Source organism: Pithys albifrons, chromosome 2 (genome assembly GCF_047495875.1).
Source record: "Pithys albifrons albifrons isolate INPA30051 chromosome 2, PitAlb_v1, whole genome shotgun sequence".
NCBI lineage: Eukaryota > Metazoa > Chordata > Aves > Passeriformes > Thamnophilidae > Pithys > Pithys albifrons.
Window position 1 is genome coordinate 95,579,767 of NC_092459.1, and position 22,662 is coordinate 95,602,428.

Here is a 22,662-nt window from a genome sequence, read left to right on the forward strand (position 1 = left end):
GCAGTTCACATAGGGAAGCTGTATAAAAAGCTTAATTTCCAACCTATCTGTTTATCAAGCATGCAGAGGAAAAAAAATCCAAGTGCTTCATCAAGATTCCTAGTAGGATTGCATAGGATGTATTTTATCAGACACCTGTAACGAATGAAAGGACTCTTGTATCTGGCTTTCTATTCTGCTTGTGAAAATCCCTGTAAAAATGTCTTTGGTCCTCTGGTATTGTTCTTAGCATGCTAATTTGGTTGTTGCCATAGCGATACTGTATTACATCATGGGAAGATGCATTAGGTGGATCTCTTCTTCATTTTCCTGTTTATCCCAGGTTTACATTGTAATTGGTGTAAAATCTAGTTTGCTGTCCTAACTGATTTTGAATGCTCTCTAGAATGCCCAAAATTGGAGTTAAAAGCATGTTGCAGGAATGCTGGCATCCTTGTACCATTTGCCCTCACAGCTGATGGAAGAGTCTGGCTGGTTTGTGATGTTCAGCTCCTTCTTCAGGCTTTGAACTATTATTCTCATTTTTACCTAGTAACGAAAGAGAAACATGAAATGAGATCTGTTCGTCTGCTGCTCTTCCAGAATTATTATTAATAAGGGCCAGTGTTGGAACTGATCTCTCATGTGTCAGAATTTAAAGGGTTCTCAGGCCACATCCTGCCCTGACTTCTGGAGCCCATGCAGCTTCAGGGATGATCAAGAGTTCTCCAAACTCTGAGTGCAGGAACAGCACAGCAGTGGAGGCCTCAGATAGCCCCGGGCATCCTGTGGCATAGCAGCAGTCTAATTAACTACCATTTGGATAGAGTTGTGCAAATTTTTTAAAGATTGATCCTTAGTAGGAGAAATGCTGTTTATTGAACATGAACCTGTGCTACTTTCTCAAGCCTCAGTTTCCAGCAGATGCTCTGCACTGCACTGCAGTTCCACCCTTTGGGTATGGTGCTGCCATCACTAATGTTTGCTGGCTCACAGTGGGACCATTTGGAAGGGTCTGCCAGTCCAGTAACAGCGAGTGGGAGGGAAAGATGGAGCTGAAAGAAGAATCACACTCTCTCTATCCGTCTTACTGATTTTGTTGATATGCCCTGCAGTTGATGCAAATTAGTGTGCTTTTAAACAGAGAAAGAAAAATACCAGGAGGAATCCAAATCCAAATGTGTCTAGTCTCAGGAATGTATATTGGACGATAATGTGATAGTGCTCTAAAACCTAGAAGGTGATGACAGAGAAAAGTGCAACACACACCTAATGGGGATCTTTTTCTACGACATGTTGCAAACAAGTTCCTTTTAGACAGAGTAACATTGCTGAACAATCTAAACACTGTACAGTAGGGAAAGCAGTGCCACTCCATGATCCAGGTGCTGGAGAACACTCTGAATTTGTCCCAGAACTAGTTTCAGATGCCAGATCCCTGTTCCTGCTGTTTGAAATTTCAGCTGTCTAACCCTCAAAATGACTTCACCTCCCTCTGCTTTTGCTGTTTTATCCTAAAAAGGCACAAATTACAAAAGGCTCCCAGTAATTTTCTGCAGAAAACAGCAATTGAAAACAGCTGTTTGAATTTCTTGATGATGTTGACAACTGAATGCAAGGTGGACTGTGGTGTAAGCAGACTGCAATAGCAGTATTCAAAAGCATAGTGAATTTGCTTAATATATGGTATGGTCTATGTATAGTTCTTCTGACAGGAGATGATCTATATATGTGTATGTGCATGTTCTCTGACACACTCATAGGCACACCCAAGCACTTGTTGCAGTGCAGAAACTATGGAACTTAGAAAAACAGGATATAGCTATAAAATAGCTAAATCTGCTTAGTTTTTTGCATGGTTTTATTTGTCTTCCTGGAAGCTTTTATAACAGCAGACAAATCATGATCTCTATTGACAATTCAGCTGTTGAAATACTTCAGTGAAAGCTCGATGATAGATGGGTGCACAGAAAAATCAGCAGCTTTCTGTATTTTGCTTTTCTGCCACTGTGCTTCATAAATTAAACAGATGAAAGTGTAGTGAGAATCTGCTCAGTACTAGGTGGTATTTCAGGGTTCCTTTATTTAGGCAGCCTGCTGAGTACCACATAAAATCAGTGTAAATACATTTGATCTTGTGAAGAGAGATTGACTTTTTCATGAAGACTCTGTATCCCCATTACACTACTGACTTTTTCTGTTTTAGAGGCAAAACAGAGAAGTGGAAAATTATTAATTGTACTTGGAGACTCCTTCGATTTTTTTTTTTCAGTATAGAGAAAGGGAAATATTCTGTGTTCTTTTGACCCCAAGTTGAAAAACACTCTATTTTCAGCACTGTTATTGGTATTCAAAGATGCACATGGCTTTAGGCACTGCCTGGCACTAAGGGATTGAAGATTTTAGTTCTCTTGATGGGAGCACATTTTGGATTAACTTAATTTTGGATTAACCTAATTAACTCGGATTCCAATCATGGAGGCTAAAAGTAGCAATGAAGATGACCATTTGGAGGTTTTTTTCTTGTAAATATCTTGTGAGCAATTACAGAGGGAAAGAATCTCTTTTGTGATTCTTGATCTACTTGCTTAACTCCTTGTTTAGCTTGGTCAGCTGCTCTTTTACCTCTCTTTTTATATCTTTGGTATCTGATTTCTGATGTTATCTTCAGATCAGCAAATCTACTGCTGAGACTAGCAGTTACACATGAAAGTATTGGTTTATATCAAAGAATCTAAATAACGATGTCCATTAACTACCCAACCCCTTATAAAGTGTTTTCAGTATGGGTAGGAAATAAAGTGTCTCGATCCCCATTGCTAACTTCTTCAACAAAGCAGCATGCTTGTGCTTGTAAGCATCATTTTAATGTGCTAAAATGACATGGAAAAAAATGGAAGTTCAGTGAACCAACTGCAGGGAACACAATAAAGCTTTGATTGCTCTGCCAGAGCTTCTAAAATGTAGGTTAGTTGGCAAGTTGAGTTCACACTGTATTTGACTACAGCTTAGAACTAAAAACTAGGGGAAAAAAATTTTTGTCTTTGCTCTAAAGCTGATGCTCTGAAAGACACACAGTCAACCTAACCTGTTATAGGACTGGTGCAGGAATTGCCATATTCCATACCTAGGTAACTGGTAAAGGTTTGTTCCCTGCTCTGATGAACTGTAACAAAGGAGAGCAAGCATTAATGAAGATTTTTTTCCCCACTTCTTTCTTATCCCATACCATACTTCATCAGTAGAGAAAAGTGGGGATTTTGCAGTCATTTTAAAGGCGATTCTGGTTTCAGCCACCACAGTTACTATTTCTGCACTGCTGTCTAGGGTACATTGAAAAAAATGTTGATGGGAATGCAAGTGATTGCTGGCTTGCTGAAGCAGGCAGGAGATTCCACAAATTCACATCGTCCCTGTGGTACACTGGAGATAGTTCTATAAATTCAGTAATGCAGCTATGATTATTCTTCTCCTCGCCTCCCAATTAACCAGTACTGCACATATTGTTCCCTGTCAAATATCTTATTTTGTCAGATGCCAGAGAGTAGTGTTGTTCTCTTTTCAAATTGCTGGTTTGATTTCTGGCAGTACTTGATTGCTTTAAAATGTGCTTTCTGCATCCATTTTCCTTAATACTTAATTAACTGGAGAAAACGACTGAAATGAGGTTTCAGTTGAGTAGGTGTTTCACTTTTGTCCCCACTATCTCATTCATTTATTTCCTCTAACTCACCAAAGTAGTCTCAAAGCCTTTGTCTTTCATTTACAAGAAATTTTGCAGTTCAGACTATCTCTCTTTTAGCTAAATCCTCCTGGAAAATCCCATTCTGGAAAGAAGCACAGAGGCAAGATTGCAGAAGAGGTGGTGAAAACCGCCTGCAGCCAACTACCATGGAGCAGATCTCCATGAAACACTTTTTATAAAGTAGCAGCAAATTTACCTTTTCTTCATAAGAATAATGTGGAAGGCTGCTACATTATGGCTTAGGACTGCATGCAGTCCAAGGTTATGCCTACCATATGCACTGGTTCCTCATAGGTAAGACACCAGCTTGAACATCCAGAATTCATTGAAGCAAACCAGGCTTTTAGTCTATGTTTTAATAGGATCCCTTTTGTTTCTCTATTTCAGCCTTAAAAAGAACCAAGACAATTGTAGCTAAATACAACAGTGATCCTGTGTCATCATAATGGGAGAAGGGAAAATGGTGATGAAATATGCAGTCCACAGTTTCGATTGCAGCTACTTAAGTAAGCAGGCAAACAGTTCACCTGCCTTGAAAAATACATAAGTAGATTCGCAATGGCAGGTGATTGCAAAATGGTACACTGACCAGTGTGGTTTGACTTGCTCAAGATTGAGAAAATTCTTAGTATTACTGTAAGAATGAATCAAATGGAAAATGGATTGTGGGTTAATCAATTAGAATTGCTAAAGCATCCTCACTGAATTTTGTTTTATTAGGAGGTGATAATCACAATGGCCTCTTTTTTCTATGGAGGAATACCTGAGGGTATTCTTGACATGGAAGGGAGTCTAGAAGCTATCATACAGAAAGGGAAAAAGGATGGGCAAACTCTGAGAAACTCACTGGGAAAATTTTAAAACTGCTCAATTTGAAGATCATTGCAATGGGCATTCAATCTTAAAGACTTATAACAGAAAATTAGTTGTTCTTGTTGAAGCTTAGTAAAGGCAATTGGCAGTATCCATGAGTAGGAAACACATAATGCCCAGTGTTTCAAAAGAAATTACTTTTGCAGCTCAGCATACTAGTGTTCAGAAAATATGGAGCAAGATATACTCCTTATGATGGGGATCCAATGGATTCCTCTGTTCAAATGCTTTGTCACTGACTGATGAGATTTGCAGTCTTCAGTATCTTTTTCTCTTGAGAAGTTTATGACCATGATAAACATTAAGAAGGACCCAAGAATAATGAAAAGAGCAACTTTAAAACCTTTTCCATGGCTCTAAAAGGATTCTTGCAATAATTTCTGAACTAACATAAACGTTATTAGAACCTATCAGCAAGGCTGCTCTTTGTAAATACTATAAAGTAATTTTATATCTTCTGTGTTCTGTCTTGCTGAGTTGACTGCTATAATGAACCTTTAACAAAAGGGAAAAATCCAGTATAGCAGCTAAGGCTATGGAAGGCTGAGAACTATGAGAGTTTGTTGCCAGGCCTGCACAGTGCTGAGCTAGCAGATTGGATCCTGTGTTGTATCTACGTGAGATAACTGTGTTTTAACTATGAGAGTTTTCCCTCATCTCATTTTGAAGCTTGGTGACATATACCTAAATCATGGTTTGGAGTTATGCTTGGTTCCAGCGGCTGAAGTAACCAAAGCTGTCAGCTAGGTAGGTGTGAAGAGTCTACTGTACATGTGTCCTCTGCTGAGATGGACCATGTTTATGTGATACTCATCCAATTTTCCAATTGTCTCCATGTATGGAAACGGGTTTACTCTGGCAGATACGTACTTGAAGAAATGGGTATTTGCCCCTGCAAGCACACCACTGAATGTGCATATGAAATGGGGAGGGCTACATAGTATAAACAGTCAGAGCAGGCAGTAAAACTAGTAAATCCAGTTGAAACTTCAGAAGAAACTTAAGAAATTGAAATGAAAATATTCATGCTGGAATTTCTAAAAAATATTAGCCATGCCGCTTTGCCAAAATAGAAGATTCCTACTGTTAGTCCCACATGGAAGAGAACTTGTTTCACAGGACACTTCCTTTTCTGCCTGTGTTGGGGCCACTGGGTCAGTATGGTTTGGAAGAAAGTTTCCACATACCAGATCACTGACATTTTCTGTTGTGAGAAGAATAAACTTGGGTTCTGTGCTCATCTCAGAGCAGTCATTTTCATTTTTACTGGTTTGCTTTTAAAACTTTCCCATGTGCAGTATCTAATTATGGTACATTACAAAATTCTCCATTTAAATGGTAACAGTGTACAGGGCTGAAAGTGACTGTTGGTAAGTTGCTTATTCACTTTGATGATTAAGCCACTAATTATTGCATTAGCATCCCAAACCACACTTGTTTCTGATGTATCTCCTAAAGCAATCCCATGAGACATGATGGGCTAAGTAGAAAGGGTACGGCACTTAAAGAAGGGAAGGGCAGAGAACATGTAGGACACAGTACCAGGGATTAAGCACAAGTTGCTTTCTCCCATAGCTGCTTCAGTGTGACTCAAGATAGTGCTGGGATGTAGTACATAAAAAAAGATTTTATTGCCTTACGAATGTGAAAATAGACCTTTCCACTAATGGCTATGAAAGACCCAATGACACTTCCTGCCAGGTCTTATCACTGAGGCTATACTCGCCTAGTAATCAGAGGAAATAATTTTATTTGGTTAAATAAAATGGCCTTTCAGCTTCTACACCATTGTAGTGTTCAGCTATCTGTGCTGTTCTGCTTTCCTGTCCTGAAATATTTGGTAACACTGCTGGGAGCTGCATTTACCAGCTGTCTTCAGTCTTCCCCTCATTTGAGATAAAACTTTTGGTGTCATTGCACTGTATTTTTTAAAGAGTGAGCACTTTATGATCCTCCTAAAAGCAAAGACATAAACCAAGTGTAACATATTACTTTGCCTTCAGAAGATTTTGGCTTCATATGATAAAATTCCAGGAAATAAGTTACTTGGAACAGTTTGCTTATTGGAAGACTGATGTACTGATGGATCCCTCTCCCCTGCAGGTACTGTGTTGGTTTCCCATCAATTTCCTGAAATGATTCACTTACAGACCCATTTCAGGGCCCATTTCAAGCCCAGGAGTAACACTTCTTCCACTTTCTTGGATTATAAGAGCTATCCTTTTACCTGCACCTCTTAGCAAGAACCAGTAATTTTTGGTTTTCTTTTTAAGGAAATATTTTTCATTGAATTGATGGCTTCTTGAAGTGTATCTGAGTATGGATCAGGTTCTGCAGCAGAAATGTCATCCTTGCACTTCTAAAGGTATAAAAGGGCCTGATGTTGAATTTGAGCAAGGGCCTAGACAAAACCCCCCAACTTTTACAAGCTCTCCTGAGTGGAGACCATTTCATTACTATAGAAAATGGGGGAACTTGTTTGCTCTGTGAAAATTTGTTGGAAAACCTCTACAGTTTTCTAAGTAGTGTGCTAGAAAAAACCCTGCAGTTCTAAAACATAAAAGAACATTTGGACATCCAGAACTGGGCAGGTGAAAAGAACCCTCAGTTGAAGATTTCTAAGCAGACCACTGAATGCAGTCTGCAGAGGCAGTGAAACAGTGTGAGCAGCAGAAATAAATCTTGGTGGAAGGATTGGTGTATGCTTTCTCCTGGACACACTATTTGACATTGCATGTTGTAAAGCAAAAAAAAAAAAAAAAAAAAAAAATTGCTCCTCTGACACCTTGATGAATCAGATTGAAAAATCTCTTGTGCTGGGAGTCCAATGATAGCACTGCCCTCTGTGCCCCACTTTACACCAATGACTATTCTATGCAGATACGCAGAGAACAACATCAAAAGTGAAGATGCAAGTTATTTCAAAAGGCCCTTGTCTTTGAGGCACTGTCTTTCTTTCCTCCATGTGTTTCCTATAATCTTTCTCCATTCTCTTCATCTTTGCTCTGAAGTTATCTACTTTTTTTCATAATAGAATTAGGCAATTAATTGCATTCTTCTTCCCCTCAGTCACTATGTAACATCCAATTAAGTGTGTCCCTGGAAGAGCAATGGTGCTGCTCTTTTTCTCAAAGCTGGAGAAGAGGCTGCAGGTACTAAAGCCATGAATTCCCCAGTAAGTGGTGAGGATTGCTTGGCTGTGAAGCATGACCAAACAGGGATGGTGGGTCAAGCCATGCATTTGGATGGGTTTAAGCATCTTCATGATGTATGAACTGGCAGTAGACCAAAGTGGAGGTTGTTTTAGGGAACAGATCTCAGACACTGGAGCATATGCCAGCAGGAACTTGGAGAGGGGTGTGTTGGTTTTGGATAGTAAGCACACAGAATAGTAGAGTCCAGAGAAAGAAGGACCCAAATAACAAGCTGGCAGGCATCCAGGATGGCTAAAAAAAGAGACTACAAAGACCTTGACATGTGTTTCCACCTTGTTATTTTGTCTGCCTGGTCCAGAAAACAGTGATAGTAAATAGAAGGACTTTGGTTTGAAGACAACATATTAAGAGAGAAAACCACATTTTTGTAGGACAAAAGTCCACTCACTATGGAATTCGCTTCCATTTGCTGGCCAATTCACTTTTAAAAGCCTCAAAGCGATTCAGCTCCATTACTTCTCATGTGGGAACTGTGCCTGTTCTAATAAATGTCACTGCTCACAAGCTTCTCCTGTTGTAAGTTATGCTTACACTTCTCATTTAATCTTCTCAAAAACACTTCTTTTTCCTGTGCGTGCTGTTTCTTCTAATACAGGGAGGCAGTTTAGTTCTTTTTCCTTTCATCATTGCATGGCTAAATATACAAATATGTGGTCAACAAAAATCTTTAAATTAGTTCTTGACTAGTTAGTTTCACTCCTCTTTTCTGAGTTTCTTTAAAGTCTTCAGTCAGTATTTTGGAGGTGAAAACATCAGACTTAAGCTCTGCAGAACAAAGCATTCCTAGATATCAAATGTGTTGCAGTAGGACATAGTAGAAGTCTGCTACTGTTTACAAACTCATCCTTCTGGAAGGAAGGATGTACTTTCAGTTTCCTATTAAAGGTTTCTCTGCCCTATCTCTAAGGCAACAGTTGGCCTTACAAATATGTTCAGCATCCTCTAGTCAGATGTAAATTACATATCCTCTTAAACTGAGGTGCAGCTGCTGATTTTTCCCCACAAAACCAGCTCAGCTCAGCTGTTTCAGCTCAGATATTCCTCAAACATTTTTTCACCTACTGACTGTCCCTCAGTCCAGCAACTAAACAGTTACCAAAACACCTTCTCTCCCTTAACTGTAGCACTTTGAAAGACAAAATAACACTCTGCATTCTAATTGTTTTATAATTCCTTTGATATTTATTCAATGTGCAAATCATGCATGTAACTCCCACATGCCTAGTGTTGAAGAAAGTACAATATTAAATGGTTACAAATTTGCAGGAACAAATAGGCAAAGGCAGCCCATTTAAAAGCCATACTATGCCAGTTCCTCAGAAATGTTTTCACCTGAATCTGCTGCAGCAATGTGAGCTTTAGAGGGCAATGCCCAAGCCCTTGACCATGAATCCTTTGGGTCAACAGAGCCAATGAAGTGCCTTCTTGTACAGAGGCCTTTAAAGTCAGGTCTAGAGGAAGACTCAAGCATCAAGTTCCCCTCAAGGCTAGAATTAACAGTCTCACTCCCTGTGGGACAAAGGAGAAGCATGGGACAGAAGAGCCCCAGGACCCTTGACCTGTGCACTGCCCACCAACAGTTAGCAGGCAATGCAAGTGGAAGGCTGTGACTGAATTCTTGCACTCTCTGCAGAACTCACAGTTCTGCTGCAGGCCCTTAGAAATGTCTTTTTATTTAATTTTTGTTTTCCTTTAATACAGAGACTTTAAAGAAGAAGGAATTTATCAGTTACTGGGAAGTAACCTAGAAACCTAGTGCTTTCTGTGAGAGCTGCAAACTCAGTTTGCAGTGCTAGTGTCCCCCATTTTGCTCCTACTATTTAACCTAAAGGAATTAGTTCAAAAGCCCAGCTGAGTCATCCACTCAGGACATGCAGTGTTGGATTTGGGTTTCCTCAGTCTGGGGAAGGCACTAGAAGTTCTCTCCATTTCATGGCCATGCCCATTTCATGGGCAAATACTTAGCCAATCTGGGATAACAGCAAAGATGAAGATAATGACAACACCACTAATGCCATCTTATCTGGGAATAACTTTTAAATGGAAAACAGCATATTCCTTACAGTTTTTCAAAGAGCAGTTACAAGCGCTGCTCCCAGGAGAGGGCTCTAAACCCTGGATTAAAATGGGCAAAGGTGCTTTCACTCATCCTAGGTAAGATGCCAGGCTTGCAGAGAAATGGACTGTGGCAGTATATTTGTGCCTGGCATTTCCTATTGCCCCTCCACAGGCTGCTTCTACTCAGCGTGGGAGATGTTCAGATAAGCATTTAGAGGTGTATAGGTCTCAGCAGGCACCACATGAAGAGACTGTAATGTTTGACTTAGAGTTTTATATTCTACTTTGGTGACCAAACTCCTGTATACAAGCTATTAAAGCACAAGGTCTTCTTACAGGATCTAGTCACAGCCTACAAGTCCCTCTTGCTCCAGAAAATGGCAGTTGCAGCAAAAAAGTGCAGTAACAAGCATTCCTCATGAACAGGTTTCATTTAATTAAAGCCATTCTGCATGCCAACTACATTATCTTCTAGAAACCTTACTAGAGTAATACACAAAAATGTACAAAAAAAAATCTCTTTACCAGTGTTCCATGGAAAACATCCTTACTGATGCTTTTGTAGAGGGAGTTTCTCCTTGCCTTTTATTAAAATTTTGTACTAGTCGATCTGCCATAAATTGTTGCTCAGCATTAATACACAACATTTCTACTGGCGGTGACAGAAGATTTAATACTAGACTTTTTTTGCTCACCTCATCAAGGTTATGCCTCTTACTTTTAATGTGCATTTGAAATACATCTTCTAATGTCCTTAAAAAAAAGAAAAAAGGGAACATCAGTTCAAAAAAAACCAACTGTTCAAAGGCCATATACTTTCAAAATGGAAAATAACCACTCAGCCTGTCTCAGATCACTTAAAATGCATCCCAGCTTTTCATTTTTGCTTCATCCCCTCCCCATCTCTACTGTATATGTAGGTAACTAAAATATTAAGGATATTGGGGTTATTGGATATTCTCATTCCAAGTTCATGCAGTTTGGAAGGAACTATTCTAGGGACAGATTTTATGTATATAATTTCAATTTCTTCTTCCAAATTTAACATAAATGTAAGAATATTGGTGCTCTCCATCACAATGTAGTAGCTCTCCTCTGTAATTTGGTGGGTTCTAAGCCTCTCTTGGTATTGTCAAGTATTGTCCCACCATGTTAACTGGGTGAAACTGTTGAGGGTACTGGGGTGCTAGGCAGTACTGCAAGAAGTCTCCTTGATTCATTTGTAGCTGTGGGTCCTTTGTCCAGGATATGGTATTACTCAAAGAGGGCTTTTAAACTGCCTCTAGCCAACACTGTTTAGGCTCCGAAGGTCATTTGTACGATTTCTTCGTTCTTGGGTCTCCTTTTCAGTAAATTCCAAGGGAAACAATAAAGGCTGAATTTTCATGGTCAGTTTTCTTAACTAGATGTACTAGGGAAAGAGAAATGTCTTCAGAAAGTTCTTTCAATATTTTTTTTATAGCTCTGACCAGCTGCAAGCAAAAGATGTGCTTATGGTGATGAGAACTGGTAAAAATCAAGACCTATCTGAGCAGGGAAATTGGATCTCCAGGTTCTAAAATCATAACCGAGCTGGTTGCATTTTCAGACAATTGTAAAAAATGAAAATATCTGTAATGAGCTGCAGTGCTCAGCAGAGCTGGTTTGGTTGCATGCTGTGTATTAGAATTGGGAGGGCTTTCATGATTTTATCTGTAGAAAACTGGTCTAAATTAAAATATGTGTCTATCATATTAATCCTGTAGCAGCAGGTTAGCTAAGGCAGGTTAGCTAGTTGTGTCTTTTCCAGTTTTGCACAAAACCTGTTTAAAACTTCACCTCCTGATTCCAAATTAAAGGGTAATATTGATTGCTCACTTTTATTCCGCAGAGCAATTAAGTTCTGTTACTAGAGATCACCCGAGAAAACAATGGATAATTTCCCACATATTTTCCTTAACTTTATTTTTGAGGGAAGAGCATTTCTACAATCTCCATCTAAAATCAGCAGAATGGTCCTTTTACCCTACAGGCCCAATCACCAACACCTTGGTGCCCCACTATGTTTCGATTTGGACTTAATGTGAAACACAGCACACACACACAGACACACACACAGACACAGACACACAGAGACACACACAGAGACACACAGAGACACAGGCAGAGACACACACACAGAGAAACACACACAGAGACACACAGAGACACACATACAGAGACACGGGCAGAGACACACACACAGAGAAACACACACACAGACACACAGACACAGAGAAACACACACACACAGAGACACACAGAGACACAGACACACACAGACACATACAGACACACACAGACACACACACACACAGAAACACACACACACAGAGAAATACAGACACAGACACACAGACACACACATACATGCTTGTCTTTTTTTTAACTGTACATATGGGCAGGCATGATACTTAGTGACATTTTCAGTGTGTGTTGAGTCATTGTTTTTCAAATCTGCTATGGCTCCTCCCAATGTATCCAAAAAGTTCACTTCTAATTTGAGCCTTATATTAGTCTGAAAACTGCAATACCTGGAAGGAAGGAGGGGAATCCTTACCTTCAACTGATTGCTCATAAAATAAACTAATGACTTGTGTCAATGGCCACTTTTTTTTTTTAAAGGGGCTTAGGGATTTTAACTGAAATCTTCTAGATTGAAAGAGAAATATTTTGGTGTAAGACTGAGCTGGATTAATTTCAGGGGCTTAGCACTTCTCTAGCAGTAAAACACTGCACTTGACAAATATGAAAATATTAAACATTGAGGTTAAATCCTCTATCAAAGGCCAGAAAATTGCATAGGAAAGGGGCACGCAATGTTGTTGCTTTTAGCAGGCCTATACACAGACCTGCGGTTTATCACAGCTCTCTAAACATTAGAAATATGATAGATTACTATTAGAATGTACAGAATATGAAACTAGAAAAGGATGCTACGGTAAGACACCAGCAGCATGGGGGGTGTTTTGCTCTAGCCTTATGTACAGATCATTAACTTGATAGAACATACATCCTGAAGAAAGCAATTTTTGGGTTTATTTATTTTGCTTTTTTAGGAAGGAGGAAGAACTCCCAAACACAGAATATGATGATATGATGAACTTTGCTAGGGAAGACTCATTGTAGCTCCATGGCTTCCTAGCTCATGTTTGACCAGGAACTGGATTGAGACTGATGTAACAAAAATGTCCATCACGAAATTGTATAGGAGAATGGGCTTGAAAACAGTGGCAGAGAATATGATGTTTCCATGTTTCTACTAGAAGTCACTGGGAAATATGAGGCTGGGTGAAAATATTTTCTGTTCAGCTACTCAGTTTGAATCATGACTTCTATAAGGTAGAGTCACAAAAATATTCATCAAATTAAACGGATTCAGAGTTACACCTTTCATTAAACCCACCAATTCTTTACACTGATTAAATAATTGGTCAAAATTTTGTTACTCAAAGAAATAAATGTAAAAGGCAAAGCACTTACTCTCTCTAATAACAACTTCTAATCAAAATATCGTTTGTGAGATCTTGGAGAAAATGAAGATACTCTTCTTCTCTATACAAATACAGAAGCTGTCAGCATCTTTCTTTAACATGCCCTGAATATAAGTCAGGTTTACAATACCATCCAAAGAGGCAACAGTTTCAGAGTAAACTAACTTAAATAAAGAGTTTTACGAACATATTCAAAAGTGTTGAATCTATTTACTACTCTGCATTATTTTTACTATTCAGGTTTATAGGTTTTAACGTTATGGATTTAGGCAGCTCTGTTGGTCAGTTCCTCTAATCCATTACTTTCATTATCTATGCCTTTTGTGAATAATCAGTTAAAAACAGTTCCAATGAACAAAGTATAGGTATCAGAAGATAAATTGTTATTAATATTTTTTATTTATTAATTATTCTTAGCATATTTAGTTTGCCTAGAGTAAGAGAAGTGGCATGACTAAGAAAAGCTTTTCTAGCTTTCTGATCCCACATTTTCCACACAAGTAGCTGAATCCTACATTCCCAGTAGAGTCTCTCTACTCACTGCATATAGCTATTGGTAATTGTTTCTTGTGTCTTGTTTTCAAATATCCACTAGTTTCCTACTATAATATTTTGATAAGAAACTTGAAAGAGTTGAAAACAACGAACTAATACTTAACTTACATTTCTTCAAGTTGTAATCCTGAAGAAAATGGTATTTCAGAATTGTGAATCCACAAGTCATGGTTCTGCCACAAAAAGGAAGTGGAAATAAAAGTAGATAATTTGTTTAATTATCTTTGTATTAACATTATGTATTTCCATTCAGAAGACCAGGGGAAATGATCTGATTTCACAACATATCAAAATCACAATGACATCACATGCCAGCTCATGTGAAATAAACATCTTGAGTGTCAATCACTCTTATAAATAATGAACAAGTATTATTATGAGATAGTTTATGTGAGTAGAAACGGAAAGAAGCTTCTAAGACCTGAGAGAAATGATACGAATGCTATAAAGGAAATAATAATTTCAGACAAAATGGAAGACCTTTGCAGATTTCATACAAATATAACAGGTTTTTCTTTAGAAGGACATGTAAAATATATTTTTGAAAGAGGATTTGGAAAATGAGATTGATATCAAAATTATCTTTTGCTGTGGATCATCAAATGAGAAAAGGTCTTATCTTTATAATATTGTTAAATGAAGGTTTTGGTGATTGGAGCAAGGAATCAAATAGTCTAGCTTGCATAGGACTGTCACAAATCATGCTTGTGGTGCTTTGGCTGAGCTGTGAGAAATTCAGCATAGATTCTGGAAAGGGGTGCACAGGCCAAGGAACCAAACAAAACGTCTCTAACATACATAGCTTTAGCTATTGTTAAGCAGCCTCTATTTTCAAGAGCACTAAAATTAATGAAATCATTCTACCATTTCATCTTAAAAATCCAGATGACTAATGGAGTACAACTTCCAAACAAAGTCTTATGTAACATATTGCAGTAGGGACCATAGACTGAGTGAATAACACTTTGTCTGGACATTTATGAGCTCCAAGTTATTATTTGTATGGAGTGAAAATCTGTAAACCAACCAAAAAGGTCAGTCAAGAAGGAAAGAGCTCTGCTTTCAGAAGAGCAGATTTGTTTTGGGATAGTGTTTTTCACATTGCATAATGCCTCATTTGCGTTTCTCAGAGAGCCCAGTTACTTTAGCCGTTCCTATCGTATTCACTGTGTCTGTTGACCCATCTAACCCCAGGCGCTCAGTGTCTCAATTGCAATCTTAGTCACTTTTCTTTAGACAATTTAATTTTTCAATTTTGCTCTTAACTGATCTTCCACAAAGCCAGTGGATCCATTATCCATCTCATTTCCACATAATCAGGACAACTTTTGCATATGAGCAGTGTGTTCCACTCTTTTTTCTTTGTAACACACTGAGCACACTAACCTCAACTGGCTGCTGAGAAAAGCGAACAGGATATGGTCTCATATGTGAATCTTCTAAAAATCTGAAAGATTAAAAGCATGGTGTGAAACAGTTATGATTCAAATGATGTGTTGGAAATCAAAATTGCTTAACTTTTAGCACTGATAGAAGTACCTGTGCAGCTCATTTTTCTTTTTTTTATTGACATCTGATGATTTAAGTGATGGTCTGCTAGGGGAGCAGCTCTTTTTTCTGGAAGGAGGATTATAATACCTGTATGTTACAAGAAAAGGTTGATGTGATGTCTTTAAGATCCGAGGCCTAAAACACTTCCTTTCTGTAAAGTAAACTGAATGTTTGTTGAGGAGGTCCCCAGAGTATGTTTTCTGAACAGAGTTTTGAAATGCCTTCTTCCTGTTGTGACTGCCCAAATACATGCGAGACTGCAGAAATGGTGGAGATGATCTCTCTGTACTGGGGCTGTGAACAGGAGTCTGAGTCAAAGCACATGGAGCACTGTTTGGGGTAGTCTTTCTTGTAGCAGGAGTGGGCATCAGAGTCCTTGAAGTGAACTTCTGAAATAATGCAGAGCGGGGCTGATCTCTCTTTGTTTCAGAAGAGTTGTTCTGATCAGATGTCAAATATTGGTGGCCATTTTCCAACAGTGACCACCTCATCTGTAAGTTCAAAGAATAAAACTGACAGAAAAATCACAAAAGAATTCACTCAAGACAGTGTCTCCTAGAAATTAATTCACACAGTAGGAGTTTTAAGAAACTGTTTTCAAACTGATTCAATTGGTTTTAACTGGTCTAAATTATTTACTCTGTTTTAGGAACCACAGTTGGGAATAAAGCAAACCTGCCACTGTGCTTGATCTAGTTAACCAGTCCTCTTCCTAATTTCTTTTTCTTTCCTCCTTTTTGTAAGGTTGAAGTTTCTAATGACAATGGGTCTTGGGAAATTACAGAAATCCTATTTTGCTTGCCAGGGCTCACAGAGGGAGTCCAGGAGAATGTTTTCTTCCTTGAGCATGGTGCATTCTCATCTATGGAACTGATGACTCAATGTCAGTCTCACGGTCCTTCCTCACTGGCATCTTCTATTCTCTCTCCATGTATGCCTGTGCTGGTGTGAGCATGGCTCTATCTCTTGAGTTTGAAGTCAAACAGACCCACTATTTTACTCAAAAATACCATAGGGAAAATTGTGGCCTATTGTTTTGCTATCTCACTGTGAGCTAGATTTTCCAAATCAAAATGATGCAGGTTTTAACTGGATGACAGTTTTTATAAAAGTATCATTGGCAATCTACTGGTAAACCAATCTAAATTTAGTCTGCTGAGGAATTTTTGCCCCAGGGAAACTGGACTATGGCAGAATGAAATGTTTTGCAAGAATTTGGCTACTGGGGTAAGACCCATTTGTAGAATTTGGCGAAGAACAGTTCTCCTCACACTAGTATGAGGTTGTGCAGTTTCTGATATCTGGCAGAAGATATAGTATTAGGTACAAGTACTTCAGAGTCTTGCTTTTACCAATAAATAACATTCTGAAATTCAGAGGATACTGTAAAACAATGTAAAATCATTGCATTCAGATGGATTACTAAGAAAATCATTGGGATTTCATTCTCTTGAAAATATTGTGTACAGAAATCATTCTAATAAGAACATCATCACATACATTAGCAAATCATTTCAGTAAATTCACTCAATGAGGGTTTTATTCCTGGGCTCCCAGGTAATACTCTGAGCCTGTGAGAGTCCTGCACACGTATGACACTATCAGTGCAGGGACACATTTTAGTCATGTACATGCAGTCATAACATGGGTACCTGTCATTGTAGGCCACATAGGGATTGCAACAATTTGATGGGAGGACAGCTGCCACTCGGAAAAACTGGGTGGTAAATATTATTTCTGCTTGACTAGACTATAAAAAGCCACACTGAATAAAGCTGCACGTAACTGCTGAATTACAGGCACTCCCCAGCACCACAGAGTGCAGCTAACTAAGGGGAAAATCGTTTTTTTTTCAGGCAACTCAGTACTACCTGTGTGACAGATCCTGCATTGTCAGAATACCACATACCTTCTGCTGGCTTGGAGAAACACTTCTGGAGTTGAATAGTGAGGCAGGAAGACCGTGTACAAGATCCATCTTATGTTTCTCAAGGGTCTGAATTAGTCTGTCTCTTTTCTGCTGATCTTTGTCTGTATATGCAAATATGAAAAATACAACTTTTCCCAGCTTAATAAATGAAAATGTCATAGAGTATCACTCTTCATTTTTCATTTTTTGCCAGTAAAGACTATGCTGTCTCTTTCTCTTAATACCAAGTAGCAGACAGAGAATGCAATTATACTACTTTTTACAGTTGGCTCTTGCTGCTTCCATGCTGTAACAGGGAGGGTTCAAAAAGATGCCAGAAAGTGAGATTGAATGCTGTTGAGAATTTAGCAAAACTGTGTCTTTTATTACCAGAAGTGGCTAAGTAAACAGGAACTTGAGAAAGAGAGAAAGAAGAACAAGAAAATAAGCCCAATGCATAGCACCCTTACTCACCCAGGGGTTACTTACAAAGGCTGTCTTACTGACCCAGAGCACGCAGACTCCCCAGAGGAAGAGGCAGCATTCTCTAGGGACTGGTGAGCTCACAGCATTACCAGACGTCTCTGCTACCAGGCAACTTTGTCCTTCATGTGAAGTAAGCAGCCACCAGAACATGAGCCATCCACTCTTTATTCAGTCTGCAAGTGGCATCTGCCTGGGCGGATGTGGCCAGAACTGCCCAGGTAAAGGTCCCTGGCTCCACCCTCTTGTTATGTGCATGTGTGTGGGCACTGGAATTCCCCTCACACATGTGTGTGTATTATCACTCAGGGGGTCCTAATCAAATGGGTCTGGGATCTTCCCTCATCTCCCTCATCATCAATTTCTCCTTCAAAGATCCTCTAAGAGCTGTCAGCCAAAAAGAGAGACCCAATTAATTTTAGTTTACACAGAGCTCAGTCTTCAAGAGCAGGACTTTCTCCTTATCAGTGCTTGTTCCCTATAATTTGGCAGGAAAAGAATAAACTTTTCACAGGTGGCTTGTCAAAAACACAGACCAAAAAATGTGAACATCTCAATCTCGAATACACATGCTCAGCACACATATGAATTTGAAATCACTGTGAGCCAGGACTCCATTATATCACTCATACAGTGAGTAATGAGCTACTGGAGGGATAAGAGAGCATGGTAACATTTTGTTTCCACCCCCTTGCACATTCTTTCCCTTATCCCAGACAAAAACTGAAGCAGGTCAAAACAGAAGAACTGAGGAAGTTGAGTAAAATTTCAAGTCTGCATACTAACAGCTGGCTGACCAAAGTCATGCTGCCACTGTGGTCTGTGCAGACTGCAATGCTAAGAAAGTCCACTTTCTGTATTGGGCAAACTCAGACTGAGAAGTGTAAAGAATAAAACAGACTTAGTCCTTTGGCACTGGAACATGTTGCCCAAAGAAATGGTGGATGCCCCACCCCTGAAGTGTTCAAGGCCAGGTTGGATGGAGCTCTGAGAAACCTGGTCTAGTGGAAGGTGGCCCTGTGCATGACAGGGGTATTGGAACTAGATGATCTTTAAGGTCTCCTGCAATCCAAGCCATTCTATGATTCTATGATCTTTCTGAAAATATGCAAGGGAGAGCAGAAGAAAGAACACTGATTCTTTTAAGCATTGTTGCTATATGGGATATTATATAATTTAATATGTAAAACATTATATATTAAGTATTATAAAATTATAACAGGAAAACACAGAGATAAGAAGGGGATATGAGTTATCCAAGATAACAGAAGCCCACAGGGGCATAGTCATGTACAAAGCAAAGCCTCTCACAATTCACCATCTTTTGCCGGACCCTTACTTTTAGCAATGCAAAGAGGAATGACGCACAGTCAAAATTTTCAGCTCTTTTTACCTGCCATGTTGCTTCCATGCACAGCTCTGAGAAAAAGGGTATGAATTTTTCTCTTTGTAGATGGTATTTAAAAAATAATAGCCCACGCAGTTCTAGTTGAAGCTAGGGACTCACTCACAAAATATCAATAAAGTGGGGTCCACTGAGATCCTGCCAGCTGCATATGGGCCTTTGGAGTTGAAAATGCAGCTCTGTCATAATTTTCTTGCCCTATGAAGCTATAGCACATGGTAGCATATGTCAATACTGCCAGGCAGGCCAACAGAGAACTGTGCTTTGCTCCTTCCCCTGAAGGTACACCTGCAGACACTCCTGAAACATGTAATTCTAGAGGGCTGGAAAGGCTTCAGGAGGGCTGTCAAAATGTGACTTCTGGTAGTGTGATGATAGCTTGATTAATAGTGACCTATCCATAACAAAATGCACAACTGGTTCATGATCAGCCCGGAGCCCCCTTACACTGCTATTATGACAACAGACTAGAGTTTACACTCACAATGTGCTGCAAAATTTTTCCTAATAAGAAGCAACAACTCATTCTCTGAAGTGGTGTAATTGCAGGGCATCACACTAGAAATGGTATAGAATAATGCCTGAAACCTGGCAAAGCAGCATTTACTAATGATGTTTTGTTTTTTTTTAAGGAGGAGATGTGTCAAGCTGTATTTAGTATTGCACATTTCTGAATTAACAGAAGGGTTATGGGGTTTTCATTAGTCTTAAAATATTATTTCTTTTGGAAAAGAAACCGCAGAAACTTCTTTTAAAAAAGCCCCAAACACGTATGTGCTGCACTAAACAGTTGTCTCCTCCAACGTTTGTGAGGGGTCTTGTATGGGGCACACCATGTCTTGGTAATTCCCCTCTAAGGTGGCCTCAAGTCTGTGTCTTATTCATTGGAAAAACAGATTTTACTAACAGCTAAAACCAATATATAGTCTCCCGAGGCAAGTAATCTGGCTTTTGAGTCTTGCACAGACATGAGTTCATAGCATCATCCTATTAAGAAAAACATGTTGACAATGCTAAATCCTATTTGGATGAGAGGGAAGCAGGATTATACAACTCACTGGAACAAATAACAAAATGTACTCGCTCAATCGTGTTCATACAGAGATTAATACCTTCCCTGTTTATCTAGGTTTACACGGTGCCCAATCAAAGTGTTCCTCCACTCTGATTAAAGACTTTGTGATTTGCAATCATATAAAAAATAACAGACAAGGCAGCTTGCTGTGGTGTTTGTGCAACAGTACCATCCTTTAGGATGCCAGGCCTCTTTCATGACAGTTCCAATGACTTGGGAGACCCTGAGGAAAAGTGAATGCCATGCCTCTCCACCCTTCTCTCTGTGCACAGGTGAGGTAGGACAACAACTGTCTGTCCAAGACATGGCTGAGCCTTCAGCAAGTCTTGCCAAGGACAAGAAAATAAAATGTTCCAGGTCAAAGAGTCAGAGGTTTTAAACAGTCTTTGTCTAGTATTTCACTGATATTTTTACTATAAATATGGTTATAAACATGCCACATGGCAGTAAGCCTATTCAAATAAGTACTATTCCACTGCATTATATTTTAATGTTTTGAGTAGTTAGCAAAGGCTCTTGGGCAGAATGTTTCATAGCAAGTCTCCTTCTCCTTACCTAATAGATGCCTGGTTTCACTGCCCAGGCTGCTGGGTTTTGCTGTGCGACAGCCAGGTGAGACTGACTGCAGGGTCTTGCAGCACATCCTGGTTTGTTGATATGTCTGCAAATGGATTTATTTATATCACTACCGTCTAGTACTCCTCTCTCCAGTTTCTCTTTTCTCACCACTGTTCTTCTTATTCATGTTTTTCTCTATGTCCCTTCTTATGAATCCAGTGCACGTGAGTCTCACCAGCTCCCAACATCCACTGACAGAAGTGCTCCAGGCTTCTTCCTTTCCAGGCTTCTCCCCTCCTGCACTTCTTTCCCTACAATGACCTTGCCCCACAGTTCCTTGGCATGCTCCTTAGTCATTCTTGAGTTTTCAGGTCACATTGTTGGCTCTCATGTGTATTCCTTGCAGTCCTGTGTGACAGGCAGCTGTGACCACAACACATGGAGCAGCCTGGCCCAGCCACGTGGACAACTCATTGTTCAGAGCTACCCAAAGAGAAAAGAGTCATGTGACCATTCTGTCTTGCTCCAGATGCTTTTTAATAGCAACTAGCAATGACCAAGAAAAAAAGAGGAAATAACATGCAAACTTTGCATGATAGGTGTTTGGGCTTTTTTCTTTTTCTTTCAGAAAAGCAAACTTTAGCCCTCCCTTGCTTTCTGATCTCATGTCTTAGCTGAAGTATTTAAGAACTGGTTGTAGTTTTTGGTTCAAACTGTAGTTGGAAATAATTACTTGGTGTGGAGGGAGGCAAAGTTTCTCCTATAAAAGCATATAATGCTTCAGAGTGCCAATAGAATATCCTCAGGACATGATTATTTTTATTTCTGCAGCAGCCAGTATCTCTTGATACCTTTTGCTGCTTCCCAGGGAATAGAATCATGTGGTGTGGCCAGTGCAGCAATTATGAAGGCAAGCGTGTTCAAGAGCCTTTCCGTTAAGCTCATTTATTTGCTAATTTATTGTCCTGCCTACTGTGGTACAAATTAATTTATCAGTGCTATAGTACAATTTCACTGTACTTGTACTGGTATCTGATACTTGTCAATGTGACAAAAGCACAGAAAATAAAAGGGATTTAGTTGTAATCTAGACCCTATAAAGCACAGAAAGATCAGCTATTACAGCCCTCACTCTGTTTTCCTGACAGTTCTTCTTGCTTGATGTTTGATAAAACATTTTGTCAGTCCTGTGCTGCTGCGTACAAGTTCTGTGTACAAAATGAGCACACACAAACTTACTCGACATAATAGAAGCAGTTTAGCTAATAATATTGGTCAACTCCAAAGAAACAAACTAAACCACTTCGTTGTTGTGGTGGTGGTTTTGTGTCTAGTGCCTTTCAGTTCTACTTATCTTTGTCTTAAGTAGGAAGAAGAGTCAGCAAACACCTTAGTTTGCTTCCACAGCTGCCTCCTGAAACAGAAGGCTGTTTTCAGGTCTAAGAGAAAACATTACAGCCCAAGTATGAACATGGGATATAAAGCTGGAACTGGCTTCCCCTAAGTTGTTTACCAGATGTTACTAAAATCAATGATTATAGTTAGAAATAGAATCCACACCTTGGCTCATGCCTTCATTTTTGGCTCAGACAGGGAGTTCTGGTTTAACTCCTACCAAGTGTTTTAAAAGTTGGCTGATGTTTAACTCCTGATGACTTTTGAAACAACAAGGAACCTTTGAAGGACTGTGGGGAAAAAAGAAGAGCAAAAGAGCAAAATGAACTCCAGTACTGATAACAGTCCT

The 22,662-nt window shown here is 39.3% G+C and overlaps 1 pseudogene; it reads right to left on the reverse strand.

The window, feature by feature from the left end:
• Positions 1 to 395: 395 nt before the first annotated feature.
• LOC139683462 (spermatogenesis-associated protein 7 homolog) overlaps positions 396 to 22,662 on the reverse strand; it is a 51,124-nt pseudogene continuing 28,857 nt past the window's right edge.